We start from the raw sequence: 21,448 nt of genomic DNA, 5'->3' as shown, positions 1-21,448 counted from the left end.
CTCATTAAATGCTTATGTTTCAAACACTGCAAAGTATTTTGTTTCCACCTTTGTCGTGTCACTTAATTTTCAACATGATTGTCATCTTGTTTAGAATGACAGGTTTGTAAGGACTGGGATCTTTGTACATGATGCTTTGTACATCAAAGTTGCTCAATAAATGTTTATTGAACTTAACACTTTTGGAAAAAGAGTTGACTGGAACCTATAAGCAAGACTGAAATTTAGGTAAATGGGAGGGCATTGAAATAGAAAGTGAGTGTATTCATGAGAAAACAGTTTTCTCTTTGTCTTTTGCCCAAGTAAATCCTCCTTAGGATAGAATCAATGCTTTTTTACCCTGGAGGTACACATTCAAGTCACAACATCTTTGTGTGATCTACACCAGACTTATGACTTTCATACTTCAGATGTATACTACAAATAACAAACACAGAATTCTTATTAGTCGTTTAAATATTTGTTGGTTTTATGTCATTCTGCCATTCTTGGTTTAATATATCTGCTACATAATAGAGGATTTGTCTGGTCTTTGCCCCAGGTTTCTGACATGAAGCTTCTAAAACCCTTGGAATTTCTGGAGAGATAGAAGTTGTTTTGTTATTCCTGAGCCTCCTGGATGGCTCCTGAGTTTATGCTAATGAGGTGACTCATGGTGGGCTATTCGATAGCTTTGGGACAGGGGCTGGTCACCAGAAAGACTAATCATGTGATAAGAGGGTTGAAACTTGAAACTTTGATCCAGTCTGACTTCCAGGGAGGACAAGGTGTGGAGGCTGAGTTCAGTCATGTTGCCAATGATTTAATCAAATATGCCTACCTAATGGAACCTCAATAAAAACTGAACACCAAAGCTTAGTGGTGCTTCCTGGTTGGTGAACACATCCATGTGCTGGGACGGTGCCATGACTTGATTTGATGGGAAGATGATAAGGAAGTTATGCACTAGGGACCCTCCCAGACCTTCCCCATGTGTCTTTTCATTTGGCTGATCCAGAATGTATTCTATATAATAAAACTCTAATCCTAAGTACTACACTTTCCTGAGTCTGAGTTGTTCCAGTGAATTATTGAACCTAAGAGGGTCATGGGAATCACCAAATTTATAGCTAGTTGTTCAGAAGTGTGAGTGACCTGGAGACCCCCAAAGTACAGCTGGAATCTGAAGTAAGGGAAGATTTGTGAAGGATTAAGCCCTTGACTTACGGATCCTGCACTAACTCTAGATGGTCAGTGCCAAAAATGACTTTTAGTATACCAGTTTTGGTTGAAAGAGAAAAATGTCACAGAATGAAAACCATTTTAGTAAATAGCAGTAATTCAGTCATTTTTGGTGGAAATTCTTTGGTGTGCTCTAAACCAAAATGAGATCAGCTTTGCTTCAAAGCTCTTATTTTGCCAAATAAGAGAACCAGCTGAATATTTAATGTTTAAAGTATCAATTTCTATGCATTTTTTCCTTTTTCATAGTGTTCAGGAATTAATTTTGTTAGCAGTCAAGATTGCTTAGTCCTCAGAGTTACATTTCCATTTTGCAAAGTAACAATTGGTTGGTTTTTACTCTTAGTTTCCCTTTCCCCACCCAGCATGTAAACAACCTGCCATATTGTTGCAGAAAAGCAAATAGGGTTAAAACTGGAGACAAGACTTCCATCATTTTTGCCAAGCAGAGAGGGAAGAACTCAGCAATCACATAATTCTGATCAAACTAAGTGCATCTGAGAACTATTCAAATGTTCACAGGAGGACATACGACCTCTCTCTTCCCCGCTACTCTTTGGATGTTACACTTTGTTATTTGTCATCAAAATTGGCCTTTTCCTTTATCTCTTTGTGGTAAAACTTGATGGCATCTGAATTTACACTGTCTCCTTGACAGTTGTGCTGCTTCTTTCTGGCAGTTTCTACTTTTCCTTTCATTTTATTATCCTGCTTTTTATTTCCATTTTGTTTTTATAGTCCCTGTGTACTGTCCTGACCTTTAGATGGTCTTACCTTCAACACAGCAAGGATGTCACACTATCACGTACAAATAACAATGTGCTTTCTTAGCTCATTTCCCTAGCATAACTCTTTTTGACACGTCAAAAGCAAGTTTTTAAGAAACCAATTGTGTTTTTATTTTGCCCTAAGGGTTCTTAACCCAATGTCTCTTCTTTTATTCTTATTTTATTATCCAAGGGAAAAAATTTTACTTAGTTTATTTTTTTTAAGCCAGTACTTTGCTCATCAATTGTTTGTTGAATTTATTCTCACTGGATGAGTAGATGTATTCTTTTGAAATAATGTGTCAAATCTTTGTAGCCAAAGATTAAAAAACTAAAAGTGAAATACATCTTACCAGATGTGCTTGGAAGATCTTATTTCTTTGCAGAGAACAACTTATTTTTTTCAGCGAATGTGTTTTTCTCTGGAAAATATAATTAGTTAACAGTAGGGGGTCAAGTTTCACTGAACAGAATTGCTCATTCAAGTAAGATGAATGAATTTTGGTTTGAGGGCATCATAGTATGCTTTATTTATAGTTGACTAGGTTGCTCCAGTTACTGAAGAGCATTCGTATGCTACTTAGTGTAGCAAGACAGTGCATAAACCCTGTTCATCACAAAATTTTTTACATTATAATTCTGTTTTATTGTAAGCAATAGGTTTGCAAATAAATAATTTTACAGGTTCAAACTCAAAGCATTCATTGGTTTATTAAGATAAATTTGCAAAGCTAATATTGTCGGCTGCTTTCCTAGTCTATGGTTTTGTTCTAGTTCTCTTAACTGTATTCTTTTGTCCACCTTTTGTATAGGAAATATACTATTTTCTCCCCTTCTGTGTATTCTTGGAAGAGGGGATAAATATCAACAGTGATGGAATCTACTCTAATTGCTTGCCAAGACTAAAAATCCATAAACAATTCTGTTTGTCAAAGGAATGCTGCATAAAAATTTTCGTAGTAAGTTAATTTTTTTCCTGATTATGAAAGCAATACATGCCATCACAGGAAATATAGAAATGTAGCAAACTACACGAAAGTATATCATTCCATGAGAATATCTGATCACTTCCTATGCATTTCCTTCCAGTCCTCTCTTTGCGTGGATTTCCTTAATATGCACATAGATAAGCAGTTGCTTTTGCGACAGAGTTGAGATCATATTTATAATTACCTTTTAATTGATTTTTGCTTTATTACACTTTGTCCTTAGCAGACAGAAAGAAGATTAGGACAAATTTACAAAAGCAATCTTTATTCTTCTTTACATAAAACTGCATATATAACTGCATTAAGAGAGAAGGTAATATAGTTTATTGTTTATTTTGCTATTTCTCTGTTCTCTGTGTTTGCTTTCTACTTTGTACTTTCTCTTCAATGATCAGATATTACCCAAAGTATTATCTAATCAGACTAAAATCTTCAAAAATAAAGTTTGTTTCAGTTTTGAGCATGACTCAGTCAAAACTGATCAAATTACTGGAAGAGCTAAATACCTCACAGAATAAAACCCACCTGGTACAATTATCTTCTGTAGCTGCATTAGCCTGAATAATCCATCTGTAATTTATGTGTGTGTCTGAAAACATTTGCTACAACGTTGCTTTCCCTATGTCTAAATCATGTTTAAACATTGATTAAAATTGCTAGTCTATCAGCCACAACCAAGTACCAAATTCTTTGTGTGTATACTGTTTAAGTTTAGATACCTTTCAAAGAAAACTAGAATTTGTGGTTTCTGATCTTAGGATCAGGAACAGGAAGAGAGAAGGAGGGAATTAACACCTGTTGCTTACTTCTATTTTGGACATTGTTAGGTAGTCGATACACTAAATCAACAGTCCCCAACCTTTTTGGCACCAGGGACTGGTTTCGTGGAAGACAATTTTTCCATGGATGTGGTGGTGGCGGGGGATGGTTCTGGGATGAAACTGTTCCACCTCAGATCATTGGGCATTAGTTAGATTTGCATAAGGAGTGTGCAACCTAGATCCCTCGCATGCACAGATGCACAGTTCACAATAGGGTTCGTGCTCCTATGAGAATCTAATGCCGCCACTGATCTGACAGGAGGTGAAGCTCGGACAGTAAAACTTGCTTGCCTGCCACGCACCTCCTGCTGTGTGACTGGGTTCCTAACAAGCCATGGACCAGTACAGGTCAGTGGCCCAGAGGTTGGGGTCCCCTATGCTAAATACTTACAAAAATTCTGCAAAGTAAGTCTCCATCCTACATCTACTAAATTCTGTCAGTTCTGTGTCTCAATAATTGCATTGCACTGCATGCATATTGATAATAAAAAGATTTATTTACTTTAACCTAACAGACAATATCCAGGAAAATAGTCCAGGACTGGCACAACTGTTCTAGGAAGTTACCAAGGCTCTGCAAAGGCATCTGAGGGGGTAAGTCTTATTGGGCATAACACTGTAAATAAGTGAGGGTAATATTAATGATGAAGGACAAAATGAATGCCTCTGGAATTTATCCATTACCATTATCACCCCTTATTCATTAGGATCAATATCCTCTTTTGCCTGAATTTCTGCAATTGTCTTGTAATTCACCACTCAGCCTCTTGTCTTATTTAACACCAGTCCACTCTTTTTTCTGTTTTGTTTTGTTTTTGTTTTTGTTTTGTGTCAGTTTCGAGATGGAGTCTTGCTCTGTCACCCAGGCTGGAGTGCAGTGGTGCAATCTCGGCTCACTGCAACCTCCACCTCCTGGGTTCAAGGGATTCTCCTGCCTCATCCTCCCAAGTAGCTGGGATTACAGGCATGTGCCACCACACAAGGCTAATTTTTGTATTTTTAGTAGAGACGGGGTTTCACCATGTTGGCCAGGCTGGTCTCGAACTCTTGACCTTGTGATCTGTGATCTGCCCGCCTTGGCCTCCCAAAGTGCTGAGATTACAGGCATGAGCCACTGCGCTCAGCCCTCAGTCTACTCTTTATATTCTGGCAGATTGATCTGTCTTCTTTGACACTGACAGGAACACATCACTCATTTGCTTTAAGCACTTCAGTGGCTTCTCATTGCTCTTAGGACGAAGTTTGGGCTTTTTAAAATGGTATTCAAAAGCCTTTAAAATTTGGAGTTTATTACATCTTCCATCTCCATGTCACACATTATGTTTTAGGCAGATCACATTTTCTTTCTTTCTTTACTTATTTTTATATTTTTGATTTTATTTTTCCATAAGTTAATAGGGTACAGGTGGTATTTGGTTACATGAGTAAGTTCTTTAGTGGTGATTTGTGAGATCCTGATGCACCCATCACCCAGGCAGCATACACTGCACTGTATTTGTTGTCTTTTATCCCCCGCCCCCCTCCTACTCTTACCTGCAAGTCCCCAAAGTCCATTGTATCACTCTTTTTTTTTCTCTTCTGATTTTCAGAGATACATTTTATAAACTCTAAAATTGCAATAGGTCCTCGAGTCCCCTCCTAACACCATACAGTACCCATTGGCTTCCAAATAAAGATGAGGGAGGGAGAGTAAGTTTTTCCTAGAAAGTCTTTTATATATATATTTATATAACAAACCTGCAGAATGTGTAGGTTTGTTACACAGGTATACATGTATACCTGTATACACAGGTGGTTTGCTGCAACTATCAACTTGTCATCTAGGTTTTAGGCCCTGCATGCATTACATGTTTGTCTTAATGCTCTCCCTCCCCTTGTCCCCCATCCCCTGACAGGTCCTGGTGTGTGATGTTCCCCTCCTGTACCCATGTGTTCTCATTGTTCGACTCCCACTTATGAATTAGAACATGTGGTGTTTGGTTTTCTGTTCCTGTGTTAGTTCCTGTGTGCTGAGAATGATGGCTCCCAGCTTCATCCATGTTCCTGCAAAGGACATGAACTCATTCTTTTTTATGGCTGCATAGTATTCCATGGTGTATATGTGCCACATTTTTTTTATCCAGTCTATCATGGATGGGCACTTGGGTTGGTTCCAAGTCTTTGCTTTTGTAAATAGTGCTGCAATAAACATATGTGAGCCAGAGTACATTTTCAGTTCCTTAAATGTACCCTAGCTCTTTCATCTTTCAGCCTTTATTTAGACTGTTCCAAGAAAGACAACCTGAAATGCCTTCAAAATATTGAATAAAGCAGGTTAGAATTTTGCATAGGCATGTTCTTCTCTTCCAAACATCAATCCATATGTATATTTTGCTTGAAATTTGTAGCCCTATCAGTCTATCTTTCATTTTGCTGCTGTTGATAGACACATGGCTGTGGTATATAATCAGTTGGTGTCCTAATTCTTTTTGAAGTAAATAACGGAATATATACAGTTATAAAAAGCAATGTCTTTCAGTCTCAAGGTCCGTAATGGAGGTATAGCAGGAAGAGCCACAAACAAAACCCCTCAGACACTGAGTTAAAGGAAGGAGTTTATTCGGCCGGAAGCATGGACAAGACTCCTGTCTCAAGAGCCGAGCTCCCTGAGTGAGCAATTCCTGTCCCTTTAAGAGCTCACAACTTTAAGGGGGTCCGCGTGAGAGAGTCGTAATCAATTGGGCAAGCGGTGGGTACGTGACTGGGGATTGCGTGCACCAGAACGCAGAGAACGGAACAGAAAAGGACAGGGATTTTTACAGTGCTTCTCCATACAATGTCTGGAATCTATAGATAACATAACCAGTTAGGTCAGGGGCAGATCTTTAACTACCAGGCCCAGGGTGTGATGCTGGGCTGTCTGCTTGTAGATTTCATTTCTGCCTTTTAGTTTTTACTTCTTCTTTCTTTGGAGGCAGAAATTGGGCATAAGACAATATGAGAGGTGGTCTCCTCCCTTACAGGCCGTATGTAACTGAAAGCTGGAGTGTTATTCACATGTAGCCATTTTTTTCCCCAAATCTTTCAAGTATTTAAAGACAAGCTGGAATTACATGTTCTTAATGTAAATTTTGATTTTTAAACATGAGTCAACTCTGGCCAAATAAAACATCTCCGTTGGTGAAATCCAACTCCAACTCAATAGCTGCCAGTTTGCAATCTTTGTACTATTCCTTTGGTCTGAAATATTTTTTTTTTCTTCTTTCTTAATTCACTTTACACCAACCCTTGATTTTTGCTTTTTGTTTGTCTAACTTCTCCATTTCTTAGGTCATACTTTAAATATCGTTTCCTCCCAGGAGCCTTCCCAGATCTGGGTTAGTTCCTTCTCCCATGCGCTCCAGCAGTGGCCTGCTCTGTCTGCATCAGCATGTGACTGACACCTCATTATGCTTGGAAGTTTAGTGAGAACTGGGGTCATTTCTGTCTTCATGATTTATTTATCCCTTCAACAAATGTTTTAATGAGCACCTGCTATGTGCTAGTGCTATCCTAAACACTAGGGATTCAGCAACTAACAAGATAGAAAAACTCCCTACCTTCATGAGCTGGGGAGAAAGATAATAAACAGGAGAAAGAAATAAAATATACTGTATATAATACAGTGACTCTCTCTGAATCTCTTTTAGGCAAACTGAAATAACTTACTCTATGCTAGGTCCTTTATCTATATGCTACTCTATAAGCAAGGACAGGCTTAAATGCTTCTCAATCTTTCTTTTTTTTCATTATTGCATCCTTAAGGAGTCTTTCTAGGCTTTTTTTTTTCTCTCTCTCTAAATCCATGCCAACTCCCCTTCCCCTCCATGACATTTTAATACCACAAATATACCTTATTACATTGGTTTATGTACTATGGTCTTTTGGAGAGCCATAGACCATTATATATTGTTTCACAACTCAAGAACAGATTTTTGTTCTTTTGGGGGGCAATATTGCCCCTGTTGAGAATGCATAGGTTATATTATGCTGTTATTGCAATTATTCCCAATGTTGGTGGTCAAGAGCAACAACAGTATGCTACATAACCATCAGAGGTCAGCTGTGTGCTCTGGGACCCAGGGGTGACAGTCACTATCTGTAACATTGCTAATCTCCAAACAGAGAGAAAGAGAGCATGGCGAGTCACAAAGAACTGTTCACAGCCTCTAAAACTTCTGCTCAGCAGTGACACAAGCTGCTTTTCACATTTCATGAGCAAACCAAATCACATGCCCATACTTTATTTTTTGCTGGGGAGAGGTGGGATGGAAAGTACAATTTAACCAAATGGCTGCAAGGAAAATAGTTACCAGAATACTTATAAAGAGCCCTAATGACTATCATAGTTACCCTCCCAATAATCCTGTGAGGTGCGGAGGGAGAATCAACCAACCCTTAGGGAATCAAAGTAATTTGTCCAAAAGCCCACAGAGGCCAAGCTAGGACCCAGGTAACTGTCTGGCTCTTACCTGTTTATCTTTTTCCTTGCCTCTGGGGTTCAACCTTGCCCCATAGTGCTGCACTTGGTTCACAGACTTCCCAAGAGGTCTTCAGGTCCCTTCCTCTAGAGTCAAGCAAGCTACAGGTCCCTGTGATAGGCCTTGGGAAGAGGAGAGGAATTTCCTCTCCTAATTTCAAGGAAGGTATTTTTCCCTTGCCAGAGATTTGGACCATGGAATTTCTTGTTCTATTTTAACAAGACAACATAGCAGAGGAGAAAATTTTGGATTTTTCTTGTGTCAGAGTGTAGCTGGGTTCATTTCTGGCAGGTTTGGTGATGATTCTGCTGTCAATGATCTTCTCTTCAGCAAGTCTACATATGGGACCTGCTCAATGTTCATTTGGAAGGAACGTGTGTTAGAATGATTTTTTGCTGGGAGCTGATGGAAGCTGGGCATAGCATAGTTTGGGGTATGTCGAGGTTTTCGGGAACCTGAACAGTAATCTGGTTTAACCCTACTTTTGGACCAATAAGAAAACAGTGACTTAGGTTCCCACAGTGGCCAGTGGCAGAGAAATCAGTCCCAGGACTTTTCTCTGTCAATATTATATGTTTCTCTTTTCCTCTCTGGGAGGAGGATTTTCTGTACATCCAAAGGGGAGATCCTCCTATGGATGCCCTTTGCTTCCTTGCCAAGTTCGCTCGTCCTTAGGCCCCGTCACTAATTTCTTCTTCTCAAAAGAGAAATGCATTGTGGTTTCTAGAGGAAAGTCCAGGTCTGAGCTTATCCAAACTTGGCAGAAGCTCCTGGCAAGTTTCCTCTTGGGCTGTCTGGTTTAGTTCCGTGGGCTGTTCTGGGACATCACAGCTGGAGAGCAACTGGTCTCTCTCAAGGGCTGGGAAAATGCCATGTGAATTCTCTGCAACTCATGGTCCACTGTGGATTTTCAGCAGCAAAACCGTCCTGGGCCCTGGAGAGTCCCAGTACCCAGAGTGCTTGCTTTTGAGCCCTCCGAATATGCTATGGGAATTCTGCAGCCACCTGATGTAACTTTTGTGCCTCTCCCCAACTCATCAAGCCTGGACCATACTGATTCTGTAGCTTTTATTTTCCTATGTCCAGCACAGTTTGTGTATCTCATAAGTACTTACCGATCCAAAATGCACTGGATTTAACAGAATTGAACTGCAGATGAAAAAGAGAAATCTCTCAGAATTTCAAGTATATTGATCAAAGTTGCACAGCGAGTAAGGAGTTGAGTTCAGAATTTGAAATCAGACTGCCTGACTCCACTGCATTATGTTACCTCCATGATCCAGGTTGAATTAAACAATGAACTTACTATCAGGAATACCTGTAGTAGACTGGGTGACTAGGAAAGCTCCTGTCTTATCCACACATTGGAATTGTTTAGAACAGTGAAGAAGGCAATGAGACTAGCCTGACTGCCCCTAAAATAGCTTAAATTCCTTATAGTTATCTTGTCATAAAGTAGTGACAAGGGCTACATACAGAAGCAGGAGTCAGTCACCTCTGTGGTCTTTGCCTAGTAAACTTGCATTATGGTAATTGGCCCAATCTGCTTTGTGGTAAACCACTAGTGCCCTTTTCTCATGGTTTGTTTGTGCACAGAATGTGTCTAGTCTGAGGAACTAAACATATTAGGAAAGAGGGCTCAGTTCAGCTTGCTTCAGCCCAAAGCTTGACCGGTAGCTGAACTCCTAAGAGGTTCCCCAAGCTCCAGTTTAAATAAAAAAACGAAACAGCAAAAATCTTCCAAGCCCCCCAAAAAACAAATAAATAATGTGCACTCATGCAATTCTTGTTTTCATTGGAGATCTGGATGAAGATAAGGTGGAAATCATGCCACTGCCTGTTTGTATATAATTTAGTGCCCAAATATAGTCACTGAATTTGGTGTATCTTCAAGAACTGCACTGGAAATTTATAGGCTACACTGTAAACCCTGAATCTCATTTCTGAAAAACTGTTCCTGGACTTGAACTACCTCAAAAGATTCCTACAACTGTGGATGATTTTGTTGCAGCTAAGAAGCCTGATGTGCTTTATTCTAGGCACACTTTTTTTTTCTTCTCCCCAAAGAGACTCAAAACAACCCTAGTGGTTCAAAGGCATTCATCAAATGTAATTTTTTAGAAATGGGATTAATATTGTCACACTCTTTCCATTTGCGTTATGGAAGGATTAACTCTGAATATTTATATGAAATCGAATTGTACATATTTCTTCCCTTCAAGTACAAGTTTCCTTAGAAAAAAAGACAGGTATATTAATATCCTGCCTGGCAGTGACTGGAAAAGCAGGAATTCACGTAAGATAAAACACACGTAGGGCCCTTACTTCTATGTTAGGTTATTTTATCATGTCACAGATGGTATACAACAGACTTTAACTCTGGTTTAGTACCGTGAGCTGTTAGGGGACATCACAGCTGGAGAACAACCAACCTATTTCAAGGGCTGGGAAAATGCCACGTGAATTCTCTGCAACTCATAGTCCACTATGGGTTTTCAGCAGCAAAATTGTCCTGGGCCTTGGAGAGTCTCAGTACCCAGAGTACTTGCCTTCGAGCCTTCCGAACACACTGTGGGAATTCTGCGGCCACTTGACATGGTATATGGACAACCAACACAGTGGTTGGTATTCACCAAGACTCTTCCCAGGGTGCTTTATTCTTTTTGTTGTGACCATTTATCATAATGAAATCACGCAGTGTGTCCTGGCTATATCTGCTTGAAGGCACACAATAAGAAAATAAAAACAAAAGAATCGAAGATAAAATTTTTTAAAAATAAAGAAATTGGGCAGTATGTAGCATGAAGTGACCAATCCTAGTTTCAAAGTAAGATTTAGGTAGAAAAAGATAGGAAATAGCAACTCACAAATTGACAGTCTCTGGGATTTGAAGAAAATGACAACATCTCAGGCAGTCTTGTACTGAAATGGATAGCTGTGATTATCTCTTCTTTGTCTCCTGCAACCAGAGGGAAAGTTCCTAAAGAGATTCAAATAGTCAAAGATCCATGGAGCAACAGACACATCTTTCAGTTAGGATGTCTGGTTGGAATCCAGTTGCTTAGTGTTGAAAAGAGAGTTATTACTGACCCTCCCACTAGCTATACTTGACAGTGGAATCTACTGAAACACATCCAGGAATGGTTCAATATGCACCATAATAAAGTATTCACAGAGATTCTTATTTTTTTTCTTCTCATCTACCTTTTTTTTTTCCCTAAAGGAGAGCTGATTTTAATTGGAACTCTAATACAATTCCATTACAGTCAAGGTCTGTAAAGGTGACACATGGAAATAGAGGACTTTGCACGTGAGGGCGATCTGGCTGCAACAGTCTTTCATGTCATTGATTGTCAGGGTTGATTTGGCTGCTCTGGCTACCTAGGTGAGTCTCCCCTTCCTGCCTCATTGCTCCATGTGCATCCTTTCTGAAGCTGCATGCTTGGTCAAAAGGGAGGACCATTTCCAATAGAGGACTGGTCTTTGGTCAAGGGTATACAAGTAACTGCACTCCCCTGCTAGAACCTCCAAAGAAGCTCTCAAGGAAATATAGGACCCACAAAATAAGCCTCTCCCCATTTTTTGTCAATTGACAGCAGCAACTTTTCTATCTTAGCCTTCTCCTTAATCCTTTGTTTAGAAAACCGTTTCTCTGCTGCTGCTTTTCTGTCTTCTTTTTCCCTAAGATTAAGATCAAAGGCACAGTTCAGGTCACTTATCCTCACTCAACCGAGCTACTATTTTGATTAGAGTCTGAATATTCATTAGATTCTACCAATATGTGATGGCTCATTAATTGTATTACCCTGAGGACTCATGTCACCTTGTGTACTTCACATTAATCCAGACTTTTTAATTTTGTTCAACTCATCTCTTCAGATAGACAATCTTCCAACTATCTCTTCATCTCTGACATAAAGTGCTGCTAACATTCAGCATTAGATTGAAGGAGAAGAGCAGAGAGCCTGTCTCATACATGAAGAAATTCCCTGAAGTGTTTTGCACAATTTGTATGCATTGAATACTCTGTGAGTGTTCATTAAAGGAATGAATGAGAGAATGAGGAAAAGTCAGTATCCAGCTTTGCATCTACTCAGCCACTCACTAGCTGTGTGGCTTGGGAGAGCCATTTGATCTCTCCAACCTCCATTTCCTTACCTGGAAATAAGCGAGGGGTCAGATGATTCCTCATTTGCTTTCAATACTTAGGTTAGATATTCTCATCCACTTACTTTTGACCTACACCCAATGCGGCAGGGACTTAATGTAGGGCTTGCAAATCTTTCCTAAACCAGCAGCAAAACCCCTAAAGGGTGCTTAATGTGCATTTTTTTTTCTAACTACTTCATACAATATCTTTAAACTAGGGCAAAGAAGATTTAATGAGAAAAAGTCAAAAGACTTTCAGGTTCCAGTAAGAGGAGAACTTGTCTTTTCTGAGAGGTGCTATCAAAGCTTAATATTTTGGAGAGAAGCAAAAAGCTCTGGAAGACAATTGTATTTTCATTCCCTCCCTGCAGAAAATATCCTTACATATCATATTGTAGTACTTTCCTGTTTCGTCTAATATTGATAAACTACTCAAGTGCATTGACCAGGGCATTTTCAATTACTTTTGTATCCCAAGTGCCAAGATTAGAGTGTCTCGTAATAGGTGCTCAATAATGTTGAGCTACACTGTTAAAATGGAGGTTCCGAAAGACTTGAAATAACTTGCCAGGATAACTTGGCTAGTGGTGGTGTAAGACTATTTTCTGATTCCAGACACACAGCTCTTTCTAATATGGTGTTTGATTACACTGAGCCATTACCAACCTTTGATATCTGAGCAAAGACTAATTATCCAATAGTGACACCAATTATGAGGACCACATACTGAGTCATTCTGATAGATTTGAGATGCATAAGATACAAGCTGCAGCCAGGGTGGCTCTGAGTAGCCAGGCGTGGGTATGGAGATTCTCTGTCTCAAAAATTTTGTTTAAACAAAGCAAGGAAGGAAGAGATGAGTAAAATCTCCAACGGCTTCTTAAAAACAAGTTTGCTGGAGTGGAGACTGAATGACCCAAAAGACAATTTGAATTTCAACCCTGGGTGGATGCTAGACTAGGTAAACTGATGTGGAGAGATTTTCTGTTACATTTGTCTTATACACCCTTGAAAACAACGATTTTTTTTAAATCAAAGAAGTGAGGAATATTACCTAAGTCATTTTGGAAATGCTCTGAAGCAATTTCATCTGAAGCAATAATTACTTCCAGTATGTAACTCACCAAGAAAAGTTGAAAACAGGAAAATAAGCAAAACTACTGAGTATAAGAGCTAGGAATTGTGTGAATCAGGATCACTTACTTAATTTCATTTTTTGATGTGACTAATAAACCAAATCAAGCATTGCATCTTGAATTCTGAAAAAAAAAATGAAGCAAAATAAGTATAGATATATATAATTACAGTGCATTTTTTTAGCATTTGACTTGGTTAAAATTTAATGACAGATTTACACTATGATTTTGGTGAATATTGTTTCAAATTATTATACATCTCTACATATTGACAAAAATTTTTATCTGACTTTTTGTATAATTTTAAAAGTAATTTGCTCTATGCTGTTTTCTATTATTTATGTAAAAACTATAGAAAAAGTGTTTAGAAAGCTTTTTTCTTTCTCTTGTTACTTTTCTTTTAATTTGAAGATTTGATGAGTAGAGAGAAACCATGAAATTCATTTTATAAAAATATTTATTAAAATTCTTCAGAAATCGAAAATATAAGTCATTGAAATAGTCTTAAAAGTTATTAATTTTTTTTTCTTTTATATAAGGCAACAACTTGCTTTTTGGTTGCTATCTCAATTAGGATGATACAAAATTTTTTCTTCTTTGAAAAAGAAGCAATTTAAAATGCAGCCCTATTATAATTTAAGTTGATTTGTCATCTTAACTCTGCTGTTCTCTTCCATTTACTACTTTTTGCCCAAATAGACTCAGGAAGCACGTGAGCCTACAGCTGAACTTCACTGTAGAAAGTTGTAAGAAAGGCCAAGAACTGGAGCAGAAGAGCAAGCAAGAAAGAAAATTCTCTGCAGGCTCTGTCTTGTACTGGAGTTGCTACCTTTAGCCCACTGGATCACTGTGCTTGAAATTCCCACATTATTCATTCTGCAAAGTTAAGACATAAAGTAAGATCCTGACAAAAGAGCCTTTCCTTTGACCAGGTAATTCCAGTTTCTGAAGTTCACATTTTAAAAATAACCTAAGAGAAATAGAAAGCTAGAAGCACAGTGGTGCTCACTGAGATATTACCTCTAATAACAGAGAGAGGAAAATAATAAAAAATAGCCAATATGAGGAGAATGGTGAAATGAATGATTTATGCTCTTTATTTGTAATACTCTAACAATAATGAACCATCACACCTCCGTCCTTCACACAGGGTGTTCCTCTGGCTTGGCATGTCCGCACTGCTTCATATTTGTCCATCTGTCCCCTTATATGGGACCTTCTCTGATGGCCTTCAGTTAACCACCATCTTCTGAGTTTTCATCTCTTTCAACTGAACACATCTCTAGCATTGAACTTGGTGCACATGTGTATATAGGTCAATCAATTCTTCAAAATTTTCAAGTTCATTTCTATACCCATTCTCAGCACCTATGCACAGCTCTCAATAAGAGCCTGGGCACTCAATAAACGTCAAAAGAAATGAATACTAAGTAGATCTGTAAAGAACACTATGTGATCTTCAAAGTGAAAATACAAAAATAGGTGATAGATTATTATGTGACACATAAAATATAAAATAGTGTACACATTTTGACTTAAAGTTTGTAAAAAATACATGAGGATGGTTATATGCAAAAAGTTACATAAGGGTAGTCTGAAAGAAGATGATAAATGACTGAAACAATTACCTCTTTTGAACTGCTTTAAAATTGTGCTCACTCTCTGTAGCAAATGCTGCTGCTTATTTTTCGTCCTTCACTTCAGGGCACAATGGCCCAACTTGCAACTGTCAGCTCCTGTATTTCTTTGTCTGAGGCATTGTCTGGTCATCTGAGTTAACTTTGTGAAATGTGTGGTAGGCTGAAAGTGTCAGAGAATGAATGTTTCTTCAGGAGCAGCTTGTAGGTGGTAGTTGGTGTATAAATACCCCAGCTCCGGCTTTATTTTGAGGTGTGTCATCTACCTGTGCCCAGTGTTCCTCAGAGGGATTATGCACTATTTACACGCAGTGGGGAATTGTCTGATAATTCACGCTTTATTTGCTATCACTTCTCTACCACTCACTCTTCCACTGCTCTACAATTTCTGGTATTACCTCCTGTATTAGCTTGTTCTCCACTGCTATGAAGACATACCTGAGACTAGGTAATTTATAAAGAAAAGCAGTTTAATTGGCTTATGGTTCTGTGGGCTGTATAGATTTCTGCTTCTGGGGAGACCTTGGGCAACTTACAATCATGGCAGAAGGTGAAGGAGAAGTAGGCACATCTTCACATGGCCAGCAAGAGAGACAGAGAGAAAGCAAAGAGGGAGATGCTATACACTTTCAAATAACCAGATTTCATGAGAACTCTATCCTGAGACAGCACTAGAGGGATGTAGCTAAACCATTAGAAACCACCCCCATGATTCAATCACCTCCCACGGGGCCCCACTTCCAACAACGGGGATTGCAATTCAACATGAGATTTGGTGGGGAAACAGAGCCAAACCATATCATCTCCAAAATTACAATGTGTACTTTAATCTTGTCTCAGGGTAAGTTTCTAAGATAACACAAATTAAGACACTCTCTCTCTTTTTTTTTTTTTCCCCTTGTCTTTTGGGACGAACTCTCACTCTGTTGCCCAGGCTGGAGTGCAGTGGCATAATCAAAGCTCACTTCAGCCTCAAGCGCCCAGACTAAAGTGATCTTTCCACCTTAGCCTTCTGAGTAGCTAGGACTACAGATATGCACCACCACACCTGGCTAGTTTTTTCTTTTTCTTTTTAAATTTTTTGTATATTGCCCAGGCTAGTCTAAAACTGGGCTCAAGAAATCCTCCTGCCTTTGCCTCCCAACGTGCTGGGATTACAAGAGTAAGCTACCACATCTGGTCAACACATTCTCTAATAACAAAAACGTTAATAATGATGTTGCAAAGTTGATTAAAATGTAAATATTATTGGGAAGGTGTAACACCTTAATTTCCAAAAGATGTTATGAAATTAATTACAATTAATGATTAAAGCTGGGCACAGTTTTTACACTTGATCTCAGCCGAGAGGCTGAGAAGTGATGGGCACAGTTTCTGTATGTTCTTCTAGTTTCTAATAGCTACCATCATCTGTATTGTCTTTCATCTCCACTGAGAATGTGAACCACCTAAGTGCAGGAATTTTGTCTATCTCCTTCCCTCCATCATGTCATATATATCATGGAGAAAGTGCTCAACAAGTGCTTGTGGGAAAAATTTACATAATTTAATAAAAGAAAAGCACACCGATTCTGATCTTCTCAGACTTATTTATTGCAAACTCTTAAATGTGTGATTGATATAGTTATTTCAAAGGGTATCATGAATCATTTTAAGCTTAATATCCTTAAATTAAAAGAAAATTATGCTCTCACAAAGTTTCTATTCAAAGAAGCATTAGGATACATTATATCAACAAAGATCCCTTCTGTAGATTGTTCCAAGGTAGAATTGTTTGGAAAGAAAATCAACATAAATACAATTACCTTTTAGATAATAATTTCCCAATTGTTTAATAATATTTTAGTTTTATTCATAAGAGCAAATTTAGGCAAACAACTATTTAATTTTATTATCTGTACAGCTCAGTTCTACAATAGATTGTATACAACAAAAAATTTTCCGGATATAATTTTTGATAGTAAGAGGGCTTAAAAACATGATTAAGAAAAGTGGGTGGGTGCAGTGGCTCACACTTGTAATCCCAGCACTTTGCGAGGGCAAGGCAGAAGGATCCCTTGAGCCCAGGAGTTTGAGACCAGCCTGGGCAACAAAGCAAGACTGTCACTACAAAGAAAAAATTCAAATAAATAAATAATAAAAGTGGGCCTTTTTTTATAGGAATCCACACATTTCAGCTATTTGTGTATTATTAGACATATCTAAATATCTAGAAATATATGAATACATTTATGTTGTTACATACAGATATTTGGTGGTCTATTGATAGAAATTGGATACAATACAAGCATTTCTTTTACAGCATGCTTATTCATTACAGAAACTGGATTCATCATAATAAAATAATTTAGATGTTTCATTATCATGATCATAACTGCTTATTATAAGATTATTAGCAACAACACCTCCCAAGGATGAAAAAAAAAGTTAAATGCTGGTATATGAAAAGCATGGAAATGAGATCTTTTTATTTAGTAGCCGGTACCTTGTTAGCTCTTTTGTTTTTCTGTTTACTGATGACAGTTGTGACTGTACTACAAGCAGTAAGTCAAGGTCAGGGCCAACGGCCCAGCATGAGTATTTGAGTCAAAGGACAAATGCGAAATTATTTTGATTGTTTTTGTCAGCCTTGAGCATGCAATTTGTTTTTTAAAAAATTGATAAAAACCAGGATTCTCAGGCTCCACCCTAAGGATTTGGATACAATAGGTCTGGGAAAGAGTTTAGGAATCTGACTTTTTACCGAGTTCCTCAAATAATCTTATGCAAGTGAACCTCAAACCACACGTTGAGAAACACTGTTCCAGCCTCTAGCTGCCTTTTCCTCATTAAAAAAATAAATATATATGATTTTTTTCACAAGAGATTCTTAATGAATGCAGATATCATATATTATTGGAACACAGTGTAATGTGCTGCAGGCCTATCATACCAATGTTAGTAAGATTTAATCTGGACCCTTCTCACCCCAAGCTGTGGAACTAAAAACTGCTTTGAGAAGCGTGATCAAAACAAAGCAGCTGTAACAAAATCTTTAAAAACAAACAAAGACTTATTTTTCAGTTTCCTTTAATTGCCTATCTTTCATAATAATATATTAATTCATTGTCCACTGGATACCTGGTTTCTTAAAGGCCCAATGGAAAAATGTGAGGAGTCTTTTCTCGTCTTAGAAGCCCAGTGTTGGACTTTAACTACGTGTCTTGGAAACGAATGGTGCCATGCTTACTCCATGGAAGTGTTTCATGATATAGCGGGTGGCAAGTCTTAACCAAAAAATGGGCGTGGACTTAGATAGAAAAAGAGATGATGCCAACCTAGAATGTTGCGTGTTTTTAAAGGCAGAGATAATTCTAGAATGTTGTTTGGTGTGGGAGGGTCCTACAGCCAAGCCAAAGCCCACCTGGCTTCATTGAAATCCTTTCTTTTGGCCCTGAAAGCAACATTGTTTTCACTCAGTCCCCACACTCTCTGCCCACAAAGTATTATGATGATTAATTTTTAGTGCAATCATAAATATTTTACATACATGTACAGAAATGCCAACATCCAGCGGGGTGCAGTGGCTCACGCCTGTAATCCCAGCACTTTGGGAGGCTGAGGCAGGCAGATCACCTGAGGTCGGGAGTTCAAGACCAGCCTGGCCAACATGGCGAAAACCCATCTCTACTAAAAATACAAAAATTAGCCAGGTGTCGTGGCAGGCGCCTGTAATCCTAGCTACTTGTGAGGCTGAGGCACGAGAATCACTTGAACCCGGGAGGTGGAGGTTGCAGTGATCTGAGATTGTACCACTGCACTCCAGCCTGGGCGACAGAGCAAGACTCCTTTCAAATAAATAAATAAATAAATAAATAAATGAAATGCCAACACTTAGTTATCTAAAATTTAAACACAAATAATTGTATAAATTGCCACCAGATGTTCTTTGAAGAGTCATAAGAAAAGCTACTTTGCTGAGTTCACTCCAGAATGTCAAAAACATTATAAGCTTGCAGAATTAGTAAAACCATGAAGTTAAATTTGTAAATTATTTTTTTAAATGAACCAATTCTATATTCTCTGCCTTTGAAAAAAAAACTAACATTTTACCACATCCTGAGGCAAGTATCTATCCTCACAAATGGTTATAAATCAGTTTACTTTGGGAATATGTTACAAACAGACAAATCCTGAAACCATAAACATTTAAAGCTAAACTAAATTGTAATGATCCCTTAATTCAACCTCTTCATTTCACTAGGGCCTCCTCAGTATACTAAGGCCTAAGTTAATTGACTTGCTCAGGTCCACAAACCTCCAACTGCTAGTTATTCTTCTATTCTAAAACATAAAAACAAAATTAAAAGAAAAAAAATTTTTTTCCCAAGAAACGACTATTTTTGTGGCCACTTTAATCACATCAGCATCTGTAAGTGATCATTGTTATAGCCAATGCTATTAATTTGATGTCTTAATTTTGGTATTTCTAATTCAAAACATATTTGTATTCTACGTTTCTGTGGTTATATAAGATGGGAATAAAACTATGAAGAACTAGAAGGAACAAAGAACCTCAGATAGGGAGAAAAAAGGAAAACCTAAAATGTTACATTTTACATCCGTGTTTTAGTAGCATGCTTCATTTGTTTATTGATTCATTCACTAATTTATTCCTCAAAAATGCTAGGAGTACAGAGATAATTATGACAGGCTCTCTATTACAGAACTCACTATTTAGCCAGAGTCAGAAGGCAACAAATACTTGAAAAATGGCAGGTGCCGTGATGAGATGCAATAAAAGGAGCATGTTTAGGGCGAGATGAGTTGAAGTTCTTCAGATTGAGAAAAGCAGAGGGCTAAATCTATCTGAGGGCTGTGGTCTATGTTAAAGCATGTGAGTGTGGATAAACTGGTCAAGTCAGGGAGTGCCTGAAGCACAGTGTGTAGAGCCGGAGACAGGGTTGGAAACATGCTCTGAGGTCAGGTTACAGCCCAGTACCAAAGACAGTAACTACATATGGCTACTTTAAATTGAGAAGTGCTGTATGTATAAAATACACATTGAATTTTAAAGATTTAGTAGAAAGAAAAGAATGTCGACCATCTCACTAATAATGTTTTATACTGATTATATGTTAAAATGATCATATTTTAGATATGCTAAAGAAAATACATTACTAAATTATTTTCAGATTTTTTACTTTTTAAAAATGTGGTTGCTAGAAAATTTAAATCACATATATGGCTCACATTGTATTTCCATTTTAGTGGCATTATTTTATGGACGATGGTAATGTACTCAAATTGTAGACTTTTAAAATTTACTTTTTGATTTTAATTCTGTAGTACTTCAAAGTTGCCAATATCATAATTTTACCTATCATGATTTAGGTTGTATCTTTTAAAAAAACCGTTTTTCTATATAAACAAATAACACTATCAAATTGTTAAATACAGATAACTCTTTAACATTGTCTGTTGTTCAGTCTATATTAAAAATGTCTCAGTGGTCCCCAAAATGTCTTTATAGTTGCTTTGTCAAAATCTGGATCCAATCCGGGACCACTATTATATTTGTTGTTATGGTCCTTGAACCTGTTTTAACTTAGATTAGCTCCTTCCCTCCCCCTTACTTTTTGGCAGTCACTAACTTTAAAGACCAGTGCAGATGCCCATCTTTTACCTTCTGGGTTCTCTGGTTTGTTTGTATTGTTTAGCTTCTTACTTTATTCTTTGTATTTCATATCAAGTGTGAATTAGACCTATAAGCCTGAGTAGATTCTAGTAAAACATTTTTTTCTTTAATATAACACATGCAATATTGGGTACATCCCGTTTTTCACTTCAAGAGATAATACATGTAAGATTTCACCATGATTAGTGGTGCCAAGTTTGATCATTGGATTGCAGTGAGAGCAGCTTCATTTCCCCAGTACAGAGTTATAATTTTCCCTTGGCAACCAGGACGCTTTTAATTCAGAGAGTACTGTAGTTAGATCTTCACTGTGGTAGTGTAGATTGTAGGAGGGACTAAGAGAAGAAAAGAGAAAGCAGTGAGACTATCAAAGTTATTTACTATAGTTGTCTACAAAAGAGAGAGATGATGATGATCGTACTCTGAGCACCCTGGGTACTATGCTAATTTCTTAGCATGTGTTACCTTTTAAAATTCTCATACAGGGCCGGGTGCAGTGGCTCATGCCTGTAATCCCAGCACTTTGGGAGGCCGAGGCAGGTAGATCACCCA

At 37.9% G+C, this 21,448-nt stretch overlaps 1 long non-coding RNA gene across 2 annotated transcripts; it reads left to right on the top strand.

The window, feature by feature from the left end:
• Positions 1 to 2,284: 2,284 nt before the first annotated feature.
• Positions 2,285 to 16,696, top strand: LOC105484630 (uncharacterized). Of its 2 annotated transcripts, none has more exons than XR_989099.3 (4): positions 2,285 to 2,947; positions 4,314 to 4,392; positions 11,521 to 11,682; positions 14,282 to 16,696. It is a non-coding gene; the product is annotated as an uncharacterized lncRNA (long non-coding RNA). The 2 variants fall into 2 exon arrangements; XR_003018709.2 differs by lacking the exon at positions 2,285 to 2,947 and adding an exon at positions 3,199 to 3,290.
• Positions 16,697 to 21,448: the final 4,752 nt, after the last annotated feature.

This window comes from Macaca nemestrina, chromosome 1 (assembly GCF_043159975.1).
Source record: "Macaca nemestrina isolate mMacNem1 chromosome 1, mMacNem.hap1, whole genome shotgun sequence".
Classification (NCBI taxonomy): Eukaryota; Metazoa; Chordata; class Mammalia; order Primates; family Cercopithecidae; genus Macaca; species Macaca nemestrina.
The sequence above is the reverse complement of the archived record's forward strand: the minus strand, read 5'-3'. Positions and strand labels throughout refer to the sequence as shown.